This window comes from Mus caroli, chromosome 9, assembly GCF_900094665.2.
Source record: "Mus caroli chromosome 9, CAROLI_EIJ_v1.1, whole genome shotgun sequence".
Lineage (NCBI taxonomy): Eukaryota > Metazoa > Chordata > Mammalia > Rodentia > Muridae > Mus > Mus caroli.
Window position 1 is genome coordinate 1,021,416 of NC_034578.1, and position 25,490 is coordinate 1,046,905.

At 36.7% G+C, this 25,490-nt stretch overlaps 1 protein-coding gene and 1 pseudogene across 8 annotated transcripts in view; both read right to left on the reverse strand.

The window, feature by feature from the left end:
- The window catches only part of Gria4 (glutamate ionotropic receptor AMPA type subunit 4), a 373,705-nt gene that overhangs the window by 119,440 nt on the left and 228,775 nt on the right, over positions 1-25,490 (reverse strand). The window lies entirely within an intron of this gene.
- Positions 5,500-5,925, reverse strand: LOC110302260 (annotated as a pseudogene).

The window sequence follows — 25,490 nt, forward strand, 5'->3', positions numbered from 1 at the left end:
CATTCATTAAAAAGCACAAATCTCTCACAATTAAATTCTCATTTATATTTTATATAGTATAAAGGTTCTTATAGTATGCCATTCTTATGATATACCATTCTTACTCTGTTTTTAAATTTTTATGGATTTTAATTAAATTATTATTAGATTACTTTCTTTTCTCCTTCCCAGAATTACATTTTATAGAGAACTAAGCTCATTGACTTAGTGATGTGGACTATACTCAGTGACCATCTATCATAGACTTTTCTATGAGAATAATAAACTTATTGTCTTGCTTTAGTTATTAATGTGACAGAAGTAGAGACTTCTGTTAGTTGCAACTGAGTCTGCTGTTCATGTATACTATCATGTATTCAAGTATTCCCAAAAACTTCTACAAAGAGTTTGACTACTATTTTCATCTTCCTCTATGGAGTCTCTGAAACTGGATACAGGAAGAATTTTATTTCTGTACTTTAATTGTTTAGTCTATTAATTTATATATACATTACTGATAGGGTATTTAATTGTCATTATTGATGGTCAACTTGACAGAATTTGAAATCACCATGGACACATGAGCCTCTGGGCATGTCAGTGAGTAAAGTCTTATATTAGGTTAGTTGAAAGGGGAAGATCCACCTTTCAATATGTGGTGTCTTTCTATGGGTAAACGTCCCAGGTTGAGTAAAGAGAAGTTAGCTGAATTCCAGCTTTCAACTTACCAACTGTGGATACAGGAGACCAGTTACTTGCATCTGACATCTTCCAAGCATGCTTTCCCCTCCATAGACTAGATTACTTGCACAGAAATCCCAACTAAGCTCTTCCTTTTGGGGAAGTTTTTGGTCTCAAAAACAAACAAGCAAACAAAACAAAAAACAAAAAACCCCAAATACTCCTACTTTATATAAGAACTATGAACGAAATTCTTCAGCAGTTCTGTGCATAAGTTCTTCACTATTCTACTATTATTTTATGACAAATGCAAATAAATGATTGTCCCTTGGGTGTATCAAACTCTTTTTAGTCGCTATTTTCATGCTGATCCCTCTTCAGCAGAAGGAAATGTCCTTCAAAGATGTATTAGAAAGTACCAATGCCAACATAAATGCCAACACAGACTAGCACTAATCTTTTTGACTGTTTTCTCCCTTCTTTGTCCTACTTTCTTTCTAGAGAGGGAGAGACAAAAAAGCTAGATGGATGAGGAGGTGGAGAGGATCTGAGAGGGGATGTATTGTATGAAAAAAAATTTAGTTAAAAAAAGAAAAAAGAGATTTTAGATGGCTTGCAAAACAATGAAATAAAATTGGCTCTTTTGGTAAGTGGCCATATATATAAGATAATAAATAAACAAGCAAACAACAACAACAGAAAAATAAACAAACAAAAACCAAACTCATCTAACCCATTCCACCCCCTGCAGAAACAAGCTCTCACAGCCTCTGTATATGACACATGTCTTGCAAAGAAGTTTTTCAATCACTGTTTCTAATTATATATTTGAATGATGATCAGATGAAAATTTTCCTACTTCATCAAACTGTAGGTTGATGAATCTTGGAGCTATTCTTGTGCTCAGAATCTAACCAAGTAGATCATAGTGATGGAATGCATGAATAAATTAGTGGGCAGTTCATGGAGAGGGATGACATTGTCAAGAAGCTCAGAAATACAATGAGGAGTACCAGACCACTCCCAGTAGCTTCAAATGTATCTTGTATTGCTGGAAAAGATTGTGTTTATGTAGATTAGATGTAGATGTAGATATATGGAGAGAGAAAGAGAGAGAGAGAGAGAGAGAGAGAGAGAGAGAGAGAGAGAGAGAGAGAGAGAGAATATTATGTGGCCTATGGATATGAGCTTTTAAGTCAGGGAAATAAATTATAAGTGTCAAATTTAAAGAACAATATTATTGTTTTAGAGGATTTGGTCTTTTCTCCTTAAGGATATACTAGGAAAAAGTTTGGAAATATGATGTCTGTCAGTGAGACAGAAACAGAAAGCTACTTCAGACATCTTGCCTTAGTACAACAGATAACAGGCTGTGGAATCCAGATTTGGAGTCATGCAGAGGAAGGAGAAATATATATATATATATATATATATATATATATATATATATATATATATTAATTTAAGGATAGGATAAATTACCTGGAGTCGATGGTATATTAAATAATACAAAGAGGCTTTGCTCATGAACATGTCTGTTGTGGCTACTCTACTTATTTTGTTTGCACTACAGGTTTTCGTTGACTTACGTAAAAACTAATCCTTGCATACAATGAAATCATATATGGATTAGAGAAGTCCATTTTTCTTTCTTGTTAGATATATTTGTAATCCTAGAGACAATCTGTGTATATTTTGAATATTTTCTATTAGCATACTGGTTCTCTTTTCAATTTTGTCTCTGAGTTTTTTAATCTGGCATTATGGTACTTTAGTCAACACTGTTTTACAAACTAAAGTTATCTCCTTTTATTAAGTGAGGCATTCTTGAAAGACAACTTTCTTAATAATAATGAGTGCTCAATGTTTTTTTATACATATGCATATATATGCATCTATGATAATTGTTTTGATCATAAATTAAGATTTTTGTCAATTTTGTATCACACTATATGAAATTCCAGATTCTTATTCTATTCTTTCTATTTTTTACAGCATACCATCTTAACCAACAAATCTAATCTACATAAAATATAGGTAGTAAAGGAAATAAAATGCGTGCTTGAAACCAGTTTACGCATATGGATCCATGAAACCACTTATAGCATACATTTGGATGTTAACCCTATTCAAGATGGCAAAACTTTGAAGTATTATACCTTTGAAGTATGTATATGTTCAGGTGGAGCTTAATAGCAGGGAGCATGTCCTGCACTCTAATATAGACCTTATGTGATACAGGGGAATGTAAGGAGGCCACAAAAGGTCATTCAGAGTGGGCGAGTGCTAGACAAGTTTGCAGGGGAACTTGTGTATGCAATGATTCAGTAGCATGCCTCAAATAACTAGAACTCACGACAGCCCTGTAAATCAGGTTTTTCCTTTACAGCACTAACTAGCAGAGCAGCAGACAGTGTCTCAGGTTAAGACATTTGAACTTTCCCCTTTCTTTCTCTGAGATTGCCCATATTTACTTCTCTGCTTATCTTTCTCTATAACATTTACCATCATTGAACCTACTCTGTATCTTCCTCTCTTATTCGCTTATTGTCTATTTCTTCCACAACATGTAAGTTTGTGAAATCAGAACCTTTGCTCACTGCCTAGAAGAGCACCTGACATCTATAAGGCACTCAATAAACACTTTAAAATAAATAAATACTGAAGATATAGGTAGTAATCTATTGGTAACAGTGAAAACTCCAAAGATGAGAACCAAGAGATAAATGAATTTATAAATGTGGTTGCATAACGCTAGCTAGATGTAAGTGGAACCAAGGAGGTTGTAGGAAGAGAAGGAGGGAGGCAATCTAAAGGGATGACTAAAGTTAAAACATGTGTAGCAATACTAGTTTCATCTAGACTAATTTTAAGAAAAGTGAGGATAACAGATTTGTTTTAGTTGATTCAGTTTCTGTAACCTGCATATTGTGTATATCTATCTTCCCAGGAGGTTTTTCACATATATTTGAATTTTCAATTTCTGTTGGTAAAGAATATCCCAATAAAAATACCTTACATTTCAACCTAGAGAACCTTTGAATTCAAATAAGTAGTTAATGTCATCAGAGTAACGTAACTTTATTTTACTTGTAATTTTGCATATCTTGACATCCTAACAGAATGTCAAGAGCAGAGGACTCTCCACGCTGCAGGAACCCTAGCACACTTGGGACCTTGAGATCACTGGTGAGTGGAACACAACATCAGTTCCAAAAACCCCAGAGGGTCTTGTGCTAGCAGGAACAGGGAGGGACAAAGCACACCTGCCCAACCAGTTCTGGTTGGGCAGGTTCAGTTCAGTCTGGCCAGGGTTCATTCTGGTCAGCACCACCCCTGCACCATCTTCAGCATGATCTCAGTGGAGGGTCCCAAGGTCCCCAGAGGACTCTAAACACTGCAGGCACCTAGCACACTAGGGATCTTGAGATCACTGACGAGTGAAATGCAAAATCAGTTCCAAAAATCCCAGAGAGTATTGTGCTAGCAGCAACAGGGTCAAAAGACAAAAAGCAGACTCTAGCACACCCAGAATCTTGGGATTACTGAGACCAATCTACTCAGGAGAGCATGTGGGCTGCAGAAGTACAAGAGCTTCTTGGACAGGCCTTCATCTGCAGCCAGGAGACAGAGCTGAGACCCAGACCACTGGACACCTTCCCTGCCAGAGGAGAGTCAGCCTCCAGGGGGGGCTTTGACCCCAGGAATCAGGAGGTGGATCTGAGCTACAGACTTCTGTGCACCTTCGCTGCAAGAGCTTGCCTGCACAGAGTGTTCTGATCACTGGGACTCAGGAGAGAGTTGCTCTCCCAGTAGTGCTGACAGAGCCTAAAGAATCACAGGAGGAACAAGTTCCAGCTAGAGACAGCTAGTACATCTCACACCAGAGATTACCAGATGGTGAGGGGCAAACGAAAGAATCTTACTAACAGAAACCAAGACCACACAGCATCATCAGAACCCAGTACGCCCACCGTATCGAGTCCTGGATACACCAACACACCAGAAAAGCAAGATTCAGATCTAAAATCATATCTCATGATGCTGGTAGAGGATTTTAAGAAGGGCATTAATAACTCACGTAAAGAAATACAGGAAAACTCTGCTAAACAGACCTTAAAGAGGAAACACAAAAGTTCCTTAAAGAATTACAGAAAAACACAACCAAACAGGTGATGAAAATGAACAAAACCATTCAAGATATAAAAATGAAAGTATAAAACAATGAAGAAAACCAAAGGGAGACAACTCTGGAGATAGAAACCCTAGGAAAGAAATCTGGAACCATAGATACGAGCATCAGCCACAGAATACAAGAGATGGAAGAGAGAATCTCAGGTGCAGAAGATTCCATAGAAAATATAGACACAACAATCAAAGAAAATGTAAAATGCAAAAAGATCCTAACTCAAAACATCCAGGAAATCCAGGACACAATGAGAAGACCAAACCTAAGGATAATAGGCTTAGATGAGAATGACGATTTTTCAACTTAAAGGGCCAGTAAATATCTTCAACAAAATTATAGAAGAAAACTTCCCTAACCTAAAGAAAGAGATGTCCATGAACATACAAGAAGCCTACAGAACTCCAAATAGACTGGACCAGAAAAGAAATTNNTCCTNNCACATANTAATNAGAACAACAAATGCACTAAATAAAGATANAATATTAAAAGCANTAAGGGAAAAAGNTCAAGTAACATATAAAGGCAGGCCTATTAGAATTACACCAGACTTCTCACCAGAGACCATGAAAGCCAGAAGATCCTGGACAGATGTTATACATACCTTAAGAGAACACAAATGCCAGCCCAAACTACTATACCTAGCAAAACTCTTTTTTTTTTTTTTTTGACTATTAAGTTGATTTATTCAGTTGTCTTAGGCATCTGCAATGGTGACTTCAACCTCAACTCCCGGCTCAATACTGATGAAAGTAATCTGCTTAACAATCTCAGAAGGACTATGTAAATCAATGAGTCGCTTGTGGATCCTCATCTGGAATCGATCCCAGGTCTTGGAACCTTCACCACAAAGTGTTTTTAAGGTAGTGATTCTCAAAGTCTTGGTAGGCATGCGCACCGGTCCTTTCACTTTCAGATTCTTTTCCTTGGCACCTCTGATCAAGTCCGCACAAACCTTCTCCATTGACTTCACGTTGCGGCTGGTGAGCGTGATTCAAATTCGGTGAATTGCCACTTCACCGAATTTGAATCACCACTTCGGGCTCCACGGGCATCTTTCAGGTATCTTAAAATGCCATGGCTGAGGCACGGCTTCCTGACCGACTTGTTCCTCAGCAGGAGCGAACAGCGGTGAGTAAGGGCAGAGCAGGCTGGCCAAGCTCCACAGCACGCACTGCCAGGGTTCAGAAAGGACCAGCAAAACTCTTAATTACATAGATGGAGAAACCAAGGTAGTCCATGACAAAACCAAAATCACAAAATATCTTTCCATGAATCCAGCCCTTCAAAGTATAATAAAGGGAAAACTCCAACAAAAGGAGGGAAATGATGTCCTAGAAAAAGCAAGAAAGTAATCCTTCAACAAACCTAAAAGAAGATAGCCACAAGAACAGAATCCCAACTCTAACAACAAAAATAACAGGAAGCAATAATTACTTTTCCTTAATATCTCTTAATATCAATGGACTCAATTCCCAAATAAAAAGACACAGACTAACAGACTGGCTACATGAACAAGACCCAACTTTTTGGTGCTTACAGGAAACCCACCGCAGGGAAAAAGACAGACACTACCTCAGGGTAAAAGGCTGGAAAACAGTTTTCCAAGAGAAAGGTCCGAAGAAACAAGCTGGAGTAGCCATTCTAATATCGAATAAAATCAACCTCCAGCCCAAATTTATCAAAAAAGACAAGGAGAGGCACTTCATACTCATAAAAGTTAAAATCTTCCAAAAAGAACTCTCAATTCTGAATATCTTTGCTCCAAATGCAAGGGCATCCGCATTTATTAAATAAACTATAGTAAACCTGAAAGCACACAGTGCACCTCACACAATAATAGTGGGAGACTTTAACACCCCACTCTCATCAATGGACAGATCCTGGAAACAGAAACTAAACAGAGATACATTGAATCTAACAGAAGTTATGAAAGAAATGGATTTAACAGATATCTAAAGAAAATTTTATCCTAAAACAAAAGGATATACTTTCTTCTCTGAACCTCATGGCACCTTCTCCAAAATTGACCATATAATTGGTCACAAAACAGGACTTAACAGATACAAAAATACTGAAATTATCCCATGCATCCTCTCAGATCACCACAGATAAGGCTGATCTTCAATAACAACATAAATAATAGAAAGCCAACACTCATGAGGAAGCTGAAGAACACTCTACTCTATGATACCTTCATCAAGGAAGAAATAAGAAAGAAATTAAAGACTTTTTAGAGTTTAATGAAAATGAAGCCAAAAATTACCCAAAATTATGGGACGCCATGAAAGCATTCCTAAGAGAAAAACACATAGCTCTGAGTGCCTTAAAAAAGAAACTAGAGAGAGTATACATTAGCAGATTGATAGCACACCTAAAAGCTATAGAACAACAGGAAGCAAATTCATGCAAGAGGAGTAGAGGGCAGGAAATAATCAATCTCAGGGCTGAAATCAACCAAGTGGAAACAAGAAGAACTATTCATAGTATCAACCAAACCAGGAGCTGGTTCTTCAAGAAAATCAACAAGATAGATAGACCTTTAGCCAGACTCACTAGAGGGCACAGGGACGGTATCCTAATTAACAAAATCAGAAATGAAAAGCGCGACATAACAACAGAACCTGAGGAAATCCAAAACACCATCAGATCCTACTACAAAAGGCTATTCTCAATAAAACTGGGAAACCTCAATGAAATGGACCGATTTCTAGAGAGATATCAGGTACCAAAGTTAGACCAGAATCAGATTAATGACCTAAACAGTCTCATATTCCCAAAAGAAATAGAAGTAGTCATTAATAGTCTCCCAACCAAAAAAGCCCAGGACCAGATGGGTTTAGTGCAGAATTCTATCAGACCTTCAAAGAGCACCCAATCCCACTTTTCTTCAAACTCTTCCACAAAATAGAAACAGAAGGTATTCTACCCAATTCATTCTATGAAGCAACAATTACCCTGATACCTAAACCACATAAAGACCCAATAGAGAACTTCAGACCAATTTCCCTTATGAATATTGATGCAAAAATACTCAATAAAAGTCTCACTAACCGAATCCAAGAACACATCAAAACAACCATCCCTCATGATCAAGTAGGCTTCATTCCAGGAATGCATTAGATGGTTTAATATCTGGAAATCCATCAATGTAATCCATTATATAAAAAACCTCAAAGACAAAAAAAACACATGATCATCTTGTTAGATGCTGAGAAAGCATTTGACAAAACCCAACATCCATTAATGGTAAAAGTCTTGAAAGATCAGAAATTCAAGGCCCATACCTAAACATAATAAAAGCAATGTACAGTAAACCAGTAGCCAACATGAAAGTAAATGGTGAAAAACTTGAAGCAATCACAGTAAAATCAGGGACTAGACAAGGCTGCCAACTTTCTCTCTACCTATTCAATATAGTACTTGAAGTCTTATCCAGAGCAATTAGACACCAAATGAGGTCAAGGGGATACAAATTGGAGAGGTAGAATTCAAAATATCACTAATTGCAGATGATATGATAGTATATATAAGTGACGCTAAAAATTCCACCAGAGAACTCCTAAACCTGATATCCAGTGAAGTAGCTGGACATAAATTTAACTCAAACAAACTAATGACCTTTCTCTACACAAATGATAAACAGGCTGAGAAAGAAATTAGGGAAACAACATCCTTTACAATAGTCACAAATAATATAAAAAACCTTGGTTTGACTCTAACTAAAAAAATGAAAGTTCTGTATGACAAGAACTTCAAGTCTATGAAGAAAAAAATCAAAGAAGATCTCAGACAATGGAAAGATCTCCCATGTTCATGGATTGGCAGTATCAATATAGTAAAAATGACTATTTTGCTAAAAGCAATCTACAGATTCAATGCAATCCACATCAAAATTCGATCTCAATCCTTCAAAGAATTAGAAAGGGCAATTTGCAAATTCATCTCGAATAACAAAAAACCTAGGATAGCAAAAACTCTTTGCAATGATAGAAGAATCTCTCGTGGAATCATCATGTCAAACCTCAAGCTGTACTGCAGAGCAATTGTGATAAAAACTGCATGGTACTGGTACAGCAATAGACAGGTAGATCAATGGATTAGAATTGAAGACCCATAAATGAAATCACACACCTATGGTCTCTTGATCTTTGACAAGGGAGTTAAAACCATCTAGTGGAAAAAAAGACAGTATTTTCAACAAATGGTGCTGCTACAACTGGTGGTTATCATGTAGAAGAATGCAAATTGATCCATTCCTATCTCCTTGTACTAAGGTCAAGTCTACGTGGATCAAGGAACTCCACATAAATCCAGAGACACTGAAACTTATAGAGGAGAAAGTGTGGAAAAGCCTTGAAGGTATGGGCACAGGCCAAAATTTTTTTAATAGAACAGCAATGGCTTGTGCTGTAAGATCAAGATTCGACAAATGGGACATCATAAAATTGCAAAGCTTCTGTAAGGCAAAAGACACTGTCAATAAGACAAAAGGGCCAGCAACCGATTGGGAAAGGATCTTTACCAATCCTAAATCAGATAGGGTACTAATATCCTATATATATATATATATATATATATATAAAGAATTCAAGAAGGTAAACAAAGAATTCTCACCTGAGGAATACTGAATGGCTGAGAAGCACCTGAAAAAAAATGTTCAGCATCCTTAACCATCAGGGAAATGCAAATCAAAACATCCCTGAGATTCCACCTCACACCAGTCAGAATGGCTAAGATAAAAAATTCAGGTGACAGCAAATGCTGGTGATGATATGGAGAAAGAGGGACACTCCTCTATTGCTGGTGGAATTGTAAGCTTTTACTACAACTCTGGAAATCAGTCTGGCGGTTTCTCAGAAAACTGGATATAGTACTACTGGAGGATCCAGCAATTCCTCTCCTGGGCATATACCCAGAAGATATTGCAACTTATAATAAGGATTCATCCTCAACTATGTTCATAGCCGCCTTATTTATAATATCCAGAAGCTGTAAAGAACCCAGATGTCCCTGAACAGTGAAATGGATACAGAAAATGTGGTACGTTTACACAATGGAGTACTACTCAGCAATTAAAAACAATGTATTCATGAAATTCTTAGGCAAGTGGATGCATCTGGAGAATATCATCCTGAGTGAGGTAACCCAATCAGAAAAGAACACACATGATATGCACTCACTGATAAGTGGATATTAGCCCAGTAACTTAGAATATCCAAGATACAATTTGCAAAACACATAAAACTCAAGAAGAAGGAAGACCAAAGTGTGGATACTTCTCTCCTTCTTAGAATGGGGAACAAAATACCCATTGAAGGAGTTTCAGAGACAAAGTTTGGAGCTTTAATATGGTAGGACCATCCAGAGACTGCTTCACCTGGGGATCCATCCCATATACAACCACCAAACCCAGACAGTATTGCATATGCCAGATTTTGCTGACAAGACTGTGATATAGCTCTCTCTTATGAGGCTATGCCAATGCCTAGCAAATACAGAAGTGGATAGTCACAGTCATCTATTGGATGGAACACAGGGCCTTTAATGAAGGAGCTAGAGAAAGTAGCCAAGAGCTAAAGGGGTCTGCAACCCTATAGGAGGAACATAGATATGAACTAACCATTATCCCTCAGAGCTGTGTCTCTAGTTGCATATGTAGCAGAGGATATCCTAGTTGGCCATCAATGGGAGGAGAGGCCCTTGTTATTGCGAAGATCATATGCCCCAGTACAGGGAAATGCTAGGGCCAGGAAGCAGGAGTGGGTGGGTTGGGACCAGGTTGGGGGGAGGTTATAGGGGGCTTAGGGTATAGCATTTGAAATGTAAATGAAGAAAATATCTAATAAAAAAGAGTGAAAAAAAAAAGAATGTCAAGAGCAAGTGGAAAAATGCCCAAGATAATCAGAAAGAGATCATGAATTGTACGAGTCACACTCTGCATGTCTTGGCCTTAAGTAATTCTTGCATAATGCTCTTCAGTTTCCATCATCAATATTTACAGCAATCATATTGTGTCATTAATAAAAGCCAAAAAATCCTGCCAAACAGTTAAAGCAACTGCAGTTTTTTGAAAGGATCCTGGTTTTACATAATTAAAAACAAATACTTTTCACAAAAACAAACATTGAGTTGAAATGAGTTGACTCTGAAAAGCTTGATTATTGGTAGAGTAGGGTAAGCAAGGATTCACATAGACTTCTTATTCTTCAAGGAGCAATTATTTTATTTTCTCCTATGTTGAAATATGAGTTCAACAGATCTCATTAATTAATCATGAAAGCAATTACAGGCAACAAAAAACAGATGTTTACAGATGTTACATAACATGTTAAGTATCCGATGTTGTGTGCACATGTCAAATTGTGTACTATAAATAATATTAATTTGTACTTGGCTTTTACACAAAGACTAAACCATTCATTTGGCTTGATTTGAAAGTGATGTTTTACTATGTTACTTTGTGTCCTCTGTGAAGCAGGCTTAGCAGTGCTTAATTTTCTTGTGGTGATTCTGGCAAAAGGATTTGCATACAATTACAGGGACAATTTCTGTTCCTAGCTGAGACAAACACAGGCTGATGTAAGCATTCACTGTATAATTAGCCTGGCTTTTGCATCCCTCTGACACTCACTTTCTCCCAAGAAGTCAGCATAAACACATGTCAGGGATTGAAGGTGAATGTTTTTGATTACTAGCTACTAACATTTTTCCTGGTGGTGCAAAAATGATCCCGTAAATACAGCATGGTTTTTGACCAGCATGCCAGTGATGAATGATGGGCTCCCTGATTAGCTCAGTTACTTTCCATCACGAAGGCTTTCTGTTTCAAATCCATAGTTCTCACACTAGTTATTTGAAATGTTTAACAGTCCACTTTTGACTTTTTATGTAACGAACATGATCAAAGCAGGATTTTAAAAGTAATGTCACTTTTGTTTTTCTAAGGATGTTAATAAATTTTGACTTCCTTCCTTATGAGAGCATGAACTTGAAATATTTGGTCTGTCTAAAAGAAGTACTTTATGTGTTTATAATCAGAAGAGGAAACCCACCACTAGAGGTTTGGAAGGATATATATGACTCATCTATGAGTGTATGTGTATGTGTGTTTGTGTGTGTGTGTGTGTGTGTGTGTNTGTGTGTGTGTGTGTGTGTGTGTGTGTGAGCGCATGTGCACAAGAAGAAGGAAGAAGTTGTTAATACCAATTCTGTTCAAACTTCTCAGAGTTAATAACAACATTCTTCATATTATCTCACAATATAGAAAAAGGAGGATAATTGCCCAATTCTTTTTACAATGCCATAGTTAACCTCACACCTAAACAACATGAAGACCCAAAAGAACTAGAACTACAGAACAATTTTTTTTTTAATGAACATAGATGCAAGAATCCTTAGTAGCATATTTGCAAACCGAATCAAAGAAAACACCAAAAACATGATTTACCATGAGGTGCAGGGATATGAAAAACAATAAATTTAATTCACCATATACACAAACTGAAAGAGAAAACTCACAGGTTATCTTATTAAATGCAGAAAAGGCCTTGGACAAACATCTAGCACTCCTTAATAATAAAATAGATATTATAGACACAAAGTGCATAACCAACATTACAAAGGCAGTTAATAACAAGCCCTTAACCAAGAACAATTTAAATAGAAACAAACTCAAAATAATTGCACTAAAATCAAGAGTAAGAAAAGGTTGCTCACTTTCTCCATCCCTCTTCAATATAGTACTTGAAGTCTTAAGTAAAGTGGTGGTTTTCAACTTGACTAATGCTGCAACAATTTAATACAATTCAAAATAATTATTGTTACTACTTCATAACTGCAACTTTGCTACTGTTGTAAATTATAGTGTAAATACTTCTGGAGATAGAGGTCTGCCAAAGGATTTGTGACCCATATGTTGAGAACTGCTCAGCTTAAGTGATAAGACAATGAAAGGAGATCCAGAGGATATAAATTGGAATGGAAGAAGTCAAAGTATCTTTATTTTCAGACAATACAATAGTATACATAAGTTACCCTAAAAAATTCCATCAGGAATCTTTTATACCTGATTAATACTTTCAGCAACATAGTAGGATACAAAATGAACTTTGAAATAGAAGTAGCCTTTCTATATAAAATTGACAATGAAATGATAAAGAAATCAGAGAAACAGCATCTTTTACAATAGCCTTAAAATTTACAATATCTTGGGAGTAATTCTATCCAAATAAGTGAACTTAATGATAAAAACATTGAGACACTGAAAAAAAGAAATTGAATAAAATATCAGAAGATGGAAAGATCTCCTATGTTCACGGATTGGTAGGGTTACTATAGTAAAAATCACCATTCTACCAAAAGCAATTTACAGATTTAATGGAATCCTCATCAAAACTCCAATATAATTCTTCACGGATCATGAACAGAAAATTTTCAGCTTCACATGGAAGCACAAAAAAAAAAAAAAAAAGAAAAACAGAAACAAACATTCCTCCCCACAAAACAAAGCAAAAACAAAATCAGAACAAGCATAAACAAAAAAGCTCAGAAGAGCTAAAACAATCCTGTGGGATATGTCACAATCCCTGATTTCAACTACAGAGAAACAAAAGCATCTTGGTATTTGTAAGAAAACAGACATATTGACCAGCAGAATCTAATTGAAGATTCATACAGAAATCTACAGACTTACAGACATCTTATTTTTGATGAAGCCAGAAATATACATTGTAAAAAAAGAAAACATCTTCAGCACATGGTGTTGGTCAAATTGGATACCTGTTTCTAGCATGATGAAAATAGATCCATACTTATCACTTGCACAAATCTTGCACTGAGTATCTCAACATAAACCAGATTCATAGAACCTGATAGAAAAGAAAGTAGTAAATAGTCCTACAAAGTAGGGACTAGCCTTGAACTCACAAGACTTTTTGAACAGAGCACCATTAGTACCGGCATCAAGATCAACAAATAATAAATGAAAACCTATGAAACTGAAGAGATTTGGTTTGTGAAAATATAAAATATATCATTATTCTGATAAATTGGTAGTCTACAGAATGGGAAAAAAATTTACTAACTTCACATATGATAGACAGCTAAGATCCAAAACATGTAAAGAACTGAAAAGACTAGATATCAAGAAAACAGACAAACCAAATTTAAAATGGGGTACATAAAGAAACAGAACATTCTTAATAAAGAAAACCCATATGGCTAAGAAACACTTAAAGAAGTATTCAACAATCTGGAGAAGCAAACAGCTCTTAAGGGTTGGTTAAATGCATACCTAGCAGTAGACAGTCAACAGAAAAGGAACTCAGTAACATCCGTAAAGGTTCCTTTTCTCGTAAGATTATATTAGGGATTATTTATTTTTAATTTTAACATATGTGTGTGTGTGTATCCTATAAATCTTTACATATATACATTTATTTTATATTATTTTTTTGATTTAAAGATTATCTCTCCTTTTAAAAATTTTATTAGCTATTTTCTCCCATTCTCCTCTCCCTGCTCACCAACCCACCCACTCCCGCTTCTCTGTCCTGGCATTCCTATACCGTGGGGCATAGAGCCTTCACAGAACCAAGAGCCTCTCCTCCCATTGATGTCCAACAAAGCCATCCTCTGTTACATATGCTGCCGAAGCCCTGGGTCCCTCCACATGTACTCTTTGGTTGGTGATTTAGTCCTTGGGAGCTCCAGGAGTGCTGGTTGGATCATATTGTTGTTCCTCCTATATGGGGTTGTAAACCCCTTCAGCTCCTTGGGTCTTTTCTCTAGCTCCTCCATTGGGGACCCTGTGCTCAGACAATGTTGGCTGAGAGCATTCACCTCTGTATTTGTCAGGCACTGGCAAAGCCTCTCAGGAGACAGCTATATCAGGCTACTAACAGCAAGCACTTGTTGGATCCATAATAGTGTCTGGATTTGTTTACTGTATATGGGAGGGATCCCCAGTTGGGGCAGTGTCTGGATGGCCTTTCCTTCAGTTTCTGCACCAGTTTGTCTCTGAATCTCCTCCAATGGGTGTTTGTTCCCCCTTCTAAGAAGGACTGAAGCATCCACACTTTGTTGTTCTTTCTTCTTGAGCTTCATGTGTTCTGTGAGTTGTATATTGCCTATTTCGAGCTTCTGGGCTAATATCTGCTTATAAGTGAGCGCATACTATGTGTGTTCTTTTGTAATTGGGTTACCTCACTCAGGATGATATTTTCTAGTTCCATCCATTTGCCTAAGAATTTCATGAATTCATTGTTTTTAATAGCTGAGTAGTACTCCATTATGTAAATGTACCATATTTTCTGTATTCATTCCTCTGTTGAGGGACATCTGGGATCTTTCCAGCTTTTACTACTACTTTTTACCTTTTTTTCTCTCTTTCTCTCTCTCTCTTTTTTATTATGGATTTTCCTCAATTACATNTCCAATGCTATCCCAAAAGTCCCCCATACCCTCCCCCCCACTCCCCTACCCACCCATTCCCATTTTTTGGCCCTGGCGTTCCCCTGTACTGGGGCATATAAAGTTTGCATGTCCAATGGGCCTCTCTTTCCAGTGATGGCCGACTAGGCCATCTTTTGATACATATGCAGCTAGAGTCAAGAGCTCCGGGGTACTGGTTAGTTCATAATGTTGTTGCACCTACAGGGTTGAAGATCTCTTTAGCTCCTTGGATACTTTCTCTAGCTCCTCCATTGGGGGCCCTGTGATCCATCCAATAGCTGACAGTGAGCATCCACTTCTGTGTTTGCTAGGCCCTGGCCTAGTTTCACAAGGGACAGCTATATCAGGGTCCTTTCAGCAAGCTCTTGCTAGTGTATGCAATGGTGTCATCGTTTGGAGGCTGATTATGGGATGGATCCCTGGATATGGCAGTCTCAAGAAGCCTGTTTGTGTTTCTAATGAGAAACAAAAATGGGGTTTATCCAGATGAGAGGGGAAATAAGAGAAACTGGAAAGAGGAGAAGGAGAAATCATAACCAGAATATAGTATATGCATATATATCTTTTTCAGTAAAAGACTACGTAATACACTAACCTGCTTGAGCAAGTCCTTCCTCACTGTGATTAAAGGTTAATCTATGCCCTATGAGGTTTAAAATAACTGTGAGGTTTGCTATCTCTTTCTATAAAGGAAGAATTTGGGCAAGAATATAGATAGATCTAAACACTCAATCAAATACTTTTGACTAACCTTGACCTAATTCTAGATTTAATGTTTTATGCTTTGCAGAAAGAAGACCTTTAGTAGTTTCAGAGTGAATTGTTAACCAAACTGTATCAGGGTGCAGTATCTGAGGGATATTCTAAATTATGAACTTCTTCCTTACTGTAATCTTTGCAGTGTTGTAACACTGGGACCACATCTGCCTGAGGCTGTTAGAGAGAAGTTCAAGGTTAAAGACAAAACTTCTCTGCACACTTGGAATGAGAGCAGTGGGCATCTTTCCAGTGGGAAGAGGAGAATCCACAGCATCTCTTAGAAATAGCTACAGTACCTAGGAGTTCTTTGTGGTATCCTTAATAGAGGGAATAAAATTAACCCAAACAGAATAGAATCATGTTTTCATTTCCTTATAATTTATATCACAAAGGAATATGAAAGGGCAGGTTCTAGAGTGAGACAGAATGAATCTCTACCAAGAGTGAAATAGTCTTGGACAAGAACTTAACTTCTCTCTTGTTAGTATCTGTTATATAAAATCAAGTAAATAAAGCCCACACTATGCCCACAATGTAAAATTTGATTTAGATTAAGCAGGTCATTGAAAATATTTAGAAGATACTATTGCTGTTGTTATTGTTTCTATGATCATTAGATTTGATCAAATGGTGATATTAAAGAGCTACATTTTTTTCTAACCCTTGTCATTGGGTTTATGAGATTGATACATTAGGTAGATACAAAACCTCTCTTCAGATACTCTACTGCAGCAGCTACAGGGGATTTTTTCCCCCAATAGTTCATAGGCTCAGCTGTAATGCCCATTTCTTAGTGTTTTTCAAATCTAAATATTTCTTCATTGTGATTTGAAGGTTTAGAGTTATAATCAAACAATAATAAATATGAATGTTTGGATTGATTAAATGGTAAAAATTCTCATTTTGCTTACAGGTAACAAGGCAATAACAATTGTCTTTCTTGCAATATTTGATAAAAATTTTCTACCTTGTCAGCTCATCATCTAGTTTTTAAAAATATATAGATGAGAATTTATGATAAAATATCATTGCTCTAGAATTTTGTTCAGTATGCTCTAGAACTGCCTACAAGCTGCATCAATTGCTGCTACAGAAATGTGTCCCTTTCTGTTGTTTGCTTGTTTTTACAATAAAGCCTATACACAGATGGTTTATTGGATGGTACCAGCCATGCTTTACCTGCAGAACTGAGTTAAGATGTAATGTGTTACCTCCGACTTTAATTCAAGATCTTAGTATCAAGTAACATTGATTAGGCAGAATCTCTGTTCGCTCTAAACTTCCTTAAGGGAAATTTTCTTACTTTAAATAAGGTCTCACATTTAACTATCCTTAGGAGGGCACCATTAGGCTGATCTTTCTCAGAGAACTGGGGCAATTGACATTTGTAGTGACAAGAGTGACACGATCAATATTTTTCAATTTCTACCACTTAGTGATTACCAGTTAGTCAGAGTATATATCAACTTTCATGATAATAGTTGTCTTAGCCTTTTCATTTGCAAGTTAGTTTTTCATACTTTCTCTAAAATTGGCTGCTATTTCTTTTAAAATAATATACATATGTGTGCATATATGATAGTAATATGTCTACAGTAAATGCACGTGTTTGCTATGCACATGTAACCTATACATATGTATTATGCAACATACAATATATTTTCAGTTATTGCATTTGAATGTCATCCCTGACCTATTGGGAGATTTCAGACATGAATATATATTTAAATTCTTTCCAACATTTTTAGTGAATGCATATTTCTTTTGTTTTTCAGATCAGCTACTATAATTATCACAGTAATTTGCAGTAGAAATTAGACATCTAAATAACTTGAAAATTGAACTTGTCTTCCAAAACAAATTCATTTTTTTGTTTTAAAAGGTTAAAATTACTAACAAAAATAGTATTCAAAGAATTAATATGTATGGATTTTTCTGTAAGTCTACGTCCTATTGGTTTTATAGGTAAGAAGATGGAGAATTTATGCTTTGAAAAATAACATTCGTTTGACATTGTACTTTTCCCAAAAGCAAATATATAAGAAATTTGTGGTATTTACTAAAATGTTAATGAACACTGAGCTAAGGGTTTTCTATGGTCTTTTTTTTCTTTGCTTGAAATGACTCCATGACAAAAGTATGCTTATCTACATGAATCTCTCCTCATATCTAAGGATGTAATAACCACTCAGACAGTAATGATAAATGATTTCCCAGGTTCAGTCATGATGGCAAAGGTATTTTGTTTCTGGTGGTCCGAATAATTTTGTATCATGGTGTGTGGAAAAATCCCAGTCAGCCAAAGCAAATGATAGTGCAGGAATTAAGCACTGGCCACCCAAGATGAAGCTTTGGTTCACAGTCACACTCTGTTTCCAGATGAATGAGTGAGACAGTCACAGAGGTCATCAGTCTCAATGATTTGTCTGAAATATCTCAAGGAAACTTTGAGTGAAAATTACCTTGGCCCTACAGCAGCCAGAGGAGGCTCAAGTCCCAGGTACTCTAACACACCCAGAATCTCAGGATCACAGAGACAGCTGGACTTGGAAGAGTTCTGACACAACCAGAACCACAAGAGGAATAGGCTCCAGTCAGAGACAGCAAAGGCAGATAGCACTAGAGATATTCAGAAGGTGGGAGGCAAGCAAAAGAACATAAGCAACAGAAGCAAAGGTTACTTGGCATCATCAGAACCCAATTTACCCAACCATCCCAAGTCCTGGATACACGATGACACCACAAAAGTAAGACTTAGATCTAAAAATCACGTCTTGTGTTGATGATAGAGTACTTTAAGAAGGACATAAATAACTCCCTTAAAGAAATACAGGAGAGCACAGGTAAACAGGTAGAAGCCCTTATAGAGGAAACACAAGAATCCCTTAAAGAATTACAGGAAAACACAATCAAACAGGCAAACAAAACAATCCAATATCTAAAAATGGAAATAAAAACAATAAAGAAATCACAAAGGAAGACAAACCTAGAGTGAGAAAATCCAGGAAAAAGATCAGAAGTCATAGATGCAAGCATTACCAACAGAATACAAGAGATAGAAGAAAGAATCTTGGGGGCAGAGGATACCATAGAAAACATTGATACAACAGTCAGAGAAAATGTAAAATGCAAAAAGCTCCTAACCCCAAACATCCAGGAAATCCAGGACACAATGAGAAGACCAAACCTAAGGTCTTCTCATTAATAGGTATGAAAGAAAGTGAAAATTCCCAACTTAAAGGGCCAGTAAATACCTTCAACAAAATTATAGAAGAAAACTTCCCTAACCTAAAGAAAGAAATGTCCATGAACATACAAGAAACCTACAGAACTCCAAATAGACTGGACCACAAAAGAAATTCCTCACATCACATAATAATCAAAATACCAAATGCATTGAACAAAGAAAGAATATTAAAAGCAGTAAGGGAAAAAGGTCAAGTAATATATAAATGCAGACCTATCAGAACTATACTAGACTTCTCACCAGAGACTATGAAAGCTAGAAGATTCTGGGTGGATGTCATACAGACTCTAAGAGAACATAAATGCTAGCCCAGACTACTATATCCAGAAAAAAAAATCTCAATTACCATAGACAGAGAAACCAAGATATTCCATGACAAAACCAAATTTACACAATATCTTTCCATGAATCCAGCCCTACAAAGGATATAGATGGAACACACCAAGACAAGGAGGGAAAAGACATCCTAGAAAAGCAAGAAAGGAATCTTTCAACAAACCTAAAAAAGATAGCCACATAAACATAATTTCACCTCTAACAACAAAAGTAACAGAAATTAGCAATCACTTTTCCTTAATATCTCTTAACGTTGTGGACTCAATTCTCCAATAAAAAGACATAGACTAAGAAACTGGTTACATAAACAGGACCCAACATTTTGCTGCATACCAGAAACGCACCTCAGTGACAAAGACAGACACTACCTCAGAGTGAAAGGCTGGAAAACAAATTTCCAAGCAAATGGCCCCAAGAAACAAGCTGGAGCCACCATTCTAATATCGAATAAAATCGACTTCCAACCAAAAGTTATCCAAAAGGATAAGGAAGGACACTTCATACTGGTCAAAGGAAAAATGTACCAAGACAAACTCTCAATTCTGAACATCTATACTCCAAATGCAAGGGCAGCCACATTCATAAAAGAAACTTTAATAAATCTCAGAGCACACATCACACAACACACAGTAATAGTGGGAGATTACAATACCCCAATCTCAGATTTGGAAAAACCATGAAAACAGAACTAAACACAGACACACTGAAACTAACAGAAGTTATGAACCAAATTGATCTAACAGATATTTATAGAATATTTCATCCTAAAGCAAAAGAATATACCGTCTTCTCAGCAACTCATGGTACCTTCTTCAAAATTTACCATATAATTGGTCACAAAACAGGCCTCAATAGATATAAGAAGATGGAAGTAATACCATGCAACCTATAAGATCACCACAGACTAAGGCTGGTCTTAAATTTCAACAAAACCAGCAAAAAGTCCACATACACAAGCAAGCTGAACAACACTCTACTTAATGATAACTTGGTCAAGGAAGAAATAAAGAAAGAGAAGACTTTTTAGAATTTAATGAAAATGAAGAAACATCATACCAAAACTTATGGGACACAATGAAAGCAGTGGTAAGATGAAACTCATAGTTCTAAGTGCCTCTAAAAAGAAACTGGAGAGAGCTTACATTAGTATCTTGACAGCACACCTGAAAGTTCTAGAACAAAAAGAAGCAAATACACCCAAGAGCAGTAGATGTCAGGAAATAGTCAAACTCGGGGCTGAATTCAAACAAGTAGAAACAAGGAATTATACAAAGAATTAACCAAACCAGGAGCTGGTTATTTGAGAAAATCAACTAGATGGATAAACCCTTAGCCAGAAAAACCAGAGGGCACAGAGACAGTCTCCAAATTAACAAAACCAGAAATGAAAAGGGAGACCTGACAACAAAAATGGAGGAAATCCAAAGAACCATCAGATGCTTCTACAAAAGCCTGTACTCAAAAAACAAAACAAAACAAAGCTGGAAAATCTGGATGAAATGGACAATTTTCTAAACAGATACCAGGTACCAAAGTTAAATCAGGATCAGATAAATGATCCAAACAGTCCCATATCCCCTAAAGAAATAGAAACATTCATTAATAGTCTCCCCCCCCCCAAAAAAAAAAAAAAAAAAAAAAGAAGCAGAAAACCAGATTAGTTTAGTGCAGAGTTCTATCAGACCTTCAAAGAAGAACTAATACTAATACTCCTCAAACTATCTCACAAAATAGAAGTAGAAAGAACTCTACCCAACTCATTCTGTGAAGCCACAATTACTATGATACCTAAACCACACAAAGACCCAACAAAGAAAGAGAAATTCAGACTAATTTCCCTTATGCATTTCAATGCAAAAATACTCAATAAAATTCTAGGAAGGGGAATCCAAGAACACATCCAAACTATCATCCATCATCATCAAATCCAGGAATGTAGGAATGGTTCATTATACGAAAATCCATCAGAGTAATGCACTAGGTAAACAAACTCAAATGTTTTATGTTTACTCATATGTGTTTATAAACATATGAACATTTCATTAGATGCTGAGAAAGCACTTGAAAAAATCCATACTTAAATATAGTAAAAGCAATATACAGCAAACCAGTAGCCAACATCAAACTAGATGGCGAGAAACTTGAAGCAATCCCACTAAAATCAGGGACTAGACTGGCTGCCCACTCTCTCCTTATCTATTCAATATAGGACTCAAAGTCCTAGCCAGAGGAATTAGACAACAATAAGAGGTCAAAGGAATACAAATTGGAAAGGAAGAAGTCCAAATATCACTATTTGCAGATAATATCATAATATTCTTAAGTGACCCCAAATATTCCACCAGAGAACTCCTACAACTGATAATCAACTTCAGCAAAGTTGGTGTATATAAAATCAACTCAAACAAATGAGTGGCCTTTCTATACTCAAAGGATAAACAGGCTAAGGAAGAAATTAGGGAAACAACACTCTTAACAATAGTCACAATCAACATAAAATGCCTTGGTGTGATTCTAACCAAGCAAGTGAAAGATTTGTATGACAAGAATTTCAAGTCTTTGAAGAAAGAAATCGAAGATATCTCAGAAGTTGGAAACATCTCCCAGGCTCATGGATTGGCAGGATTAATCTAGTAAAAATGGCTATCTTGCTGAAAGTAATATGCAGATTCATAGCAATCCCCATCAAAATTCCAAAGCAATTCTTCATAGAGTTAGAAAGAGCAATTTGCAAATTCATCTGGAATAACAAAAATTCTAGTATAGTGAAAACAACTCTCAACAATGAAAGAACTTCTGGGGGAAATACCATCTCTGACCTCAAGCTATATTACAGAGCAACCATGATAAAAACTGCATGGTATTTGTACAACAGCTGGCAGGTAGATCAATGGAATAGAATTGAAGACCCAGAAATGAACCCACGCACCTATGTTCACTTGATCTAAACTAAAACAATCCAGTGGAAAAAAAAAGACAGCATAATCAACAAATGGTGCTGGTCCAACTGGCAGCTAGCATGTAGAAGAATGTAAATCCATCTTATCTCCTTGTACAAAGTTCAAGTCCAAGTGGATCAAGGATCTCCACATAAATCCGGATACACTGAAACTAACAGAAAAGAGAGTGGGGAAGATTCTCGAGGACATGAGCACAGGGGACATTTTCCTTACCAGAACACCAACAGCTTATGCTCTAAAATCAAGAATTGATGAATGGGACCTCACTAAATTGCAAAGCTTCTGTAAGGAAAAGGACACTGTCAATAGGACAAAATGGCAACCAACCGATTGGGAAAAGATATTTACCAACCCTACATCAATAAAGAGCTAATATCCAATATATTCAAAGAGCTCAAGAAGTTAGGCTCCAGAGAATCAAACAACCCTATTAAAATGGGGTAAAGAGATAAATAAAAATTCTCAACTGAGGAATACCTAATGGCTGAGAAGCAACTCAAGAAATGTTCAACATTCTTAGTCAACAGGGAAATCAAAACAAAGCAAAACAACTTGGAGATCCCACCTCACACCGGTCAGAATGGTTATGATCAAAATCTCAGGTGACAGCAGATGCTGGAAAGGATGTGAAGAAAGAGGAACATTCTTCCACTGATGGTGGAATTGCAAGCTTGTACAACCACTCTGGAAATCAGTCTTGTGGTTACTCAGAAATTTGGACACAGTACTAAGAACCCAGCAATACTATTCCAGGGCATATACCCAGAAGATACTCCAACTCCTTATTAGAGAAAATTTGGTACATTTACACAATGGGGTACTACTCAGCTATTAAAAGCAATGAGTTTGTGAAATTCTTAGGCAAATGGATGGAACTAGTGAGGTAACCCTGAGTGAGGTAACCCAATCACAAAAGTACACACATGGTATGCACTCACTGATAAGTGGATATTAGTCTAGAAGCTCAGAATACCCAAAATACAATTCACAGACCACATGAAGCTCAAGAAAAAGGAAGAACAAAGTGTGGATACTTCAGTCCTTCTTAGAAGGGGGAACAAAACACCCCTTGGGGGAGATACAGAGACAAACTGTGGTGCAGAAACGTAAGGAAAAGCCATCCAGAGACTTCCCCACCTGGGGATCTATCCCAGATACTGTCACTAAACCCAACACTACTATGGATGCCAACAAGTGCTTGCAGACAGTTGCTGATATAGCTTTCTCTTCAGAGGCTTTACCATTGTCTGACAAATACAAAGGTGGATACTCTCAAACTTTGGACTGAGCATAGGGTCTCCAATGGAGGAGCTTGAGAAAGGACCCAAGGAGCTGAAGAGGTGTGCAGCCCCATAGAAAGAACAACAATATGATCCAGTGAGTACTCCCAGAGCTCACAGGGACTAAATCACCAACCAAAGAGTACACAGGGAGGGAGCCATGGCTCCAGCTGCATATGTAGTAGAAGATAGCCTTGTAGGTCATCAGAGGGAGGAGAGGCCCTTGGTCCTGTGAAGGCTCTATGACTCAGTATGGGAGTGGGTGGGTTGGTGAGTGGGGGAGTAGGGAGGGGAAACTTGGGAAAGGGATAACATTTGAAATGTAAATAATGAAAATATCTAATAAAAATATGTATGAGTGTAAAAAAAATCACCTTGCTTAGTGAGCTTAGTCACCATTTCTCTTTTTAAATGGTAGATAAACAAAATAATTTCATAGAAATATTTTGCTTTTAGGAACTTTGTAGATGCCTATTATCTTCATATATTTTCTTAAGGATAAATCTTAGAAGTGTACAGAGACCTGTTGGAATACTGTCTACCTATAGAGTTGTACGAATAGAATTCTGAGTGCTTCTGAGAATACTCCAAGAAAACAAGAGTGTAAATTGTCTGAGGCTGTGAATAAAGTTGGCTATTGTATGAGACTTTAGTCTGACTTACAGATTGTCTCCTTTATCCCACATCCCTCCACCTCTAGAGAGGAGACAAAGACCCACAGTTTACTTGGAATGTTAAGTTATGTTAAAAGCTGCTACTGGATAGCTTGCTCCTAATGCAGAAGCTCTGGTTTCACAACTGTTCTTCAATTTACAATTTTCTTTATTCCTCGCAGGGGCATTTAGAATTTGAACCATACATTTGTAAAATGCACCTTTCACTAACAATCATAATTTACTAGTCTTAAATACTCCATTTGAAGGGGTTCTCAGAACATAATGAGTTCAGGGAATAATAGAAAAGCCAACCATTTGTATGTTTAATAGTAGACAATTGTCCACAGAATAATCTATATATAATCTTTACAAGCATGACTGCAGATGATGTGTTTCTCAAATTCAATTGTTCTGGATAGGAATCTGAAAAGGATGTTTTATATCTTTAATTAAATGTTTAGTGCGGTGATATCTAATGTTTTTATTTGAATGAGGTGATTGTGAAGTTTATTATAGAGAGAGTTTTAGAAGGAAAAAGAGCACTGTTGATTAAGCCAGCAGATCAGGCATAAACATAGACACTGTAGGCAAAGTGGACATAAGAGCAAGGAAGAAGAAAGGAGAAACACTGTCTTAAAGCATTTTATAAACTTCAAATTCCTACTTGGTTGTAATAAAAAATAGTAAAAAAAAATTATTCCTAGGCAAATGGTTGGGCCTGGAGGGCATCATCCTGAGTGAGGTAACACAATCACAAAAGAACTCAAATGATATGTACTCACTGATAAGTGAATATTATCCCAGAAACTTAGTATACCCGAGATATAAGATACAATTTGCAAAACACATGAAACTGAAGAAGAACGAAGACCAAAGTGTGGACACTTTGCCCCTTCTTAGAATTGGAAACAATCACCCATGGAAGGAGTTACAGAGACAAAGTTTGGAGCT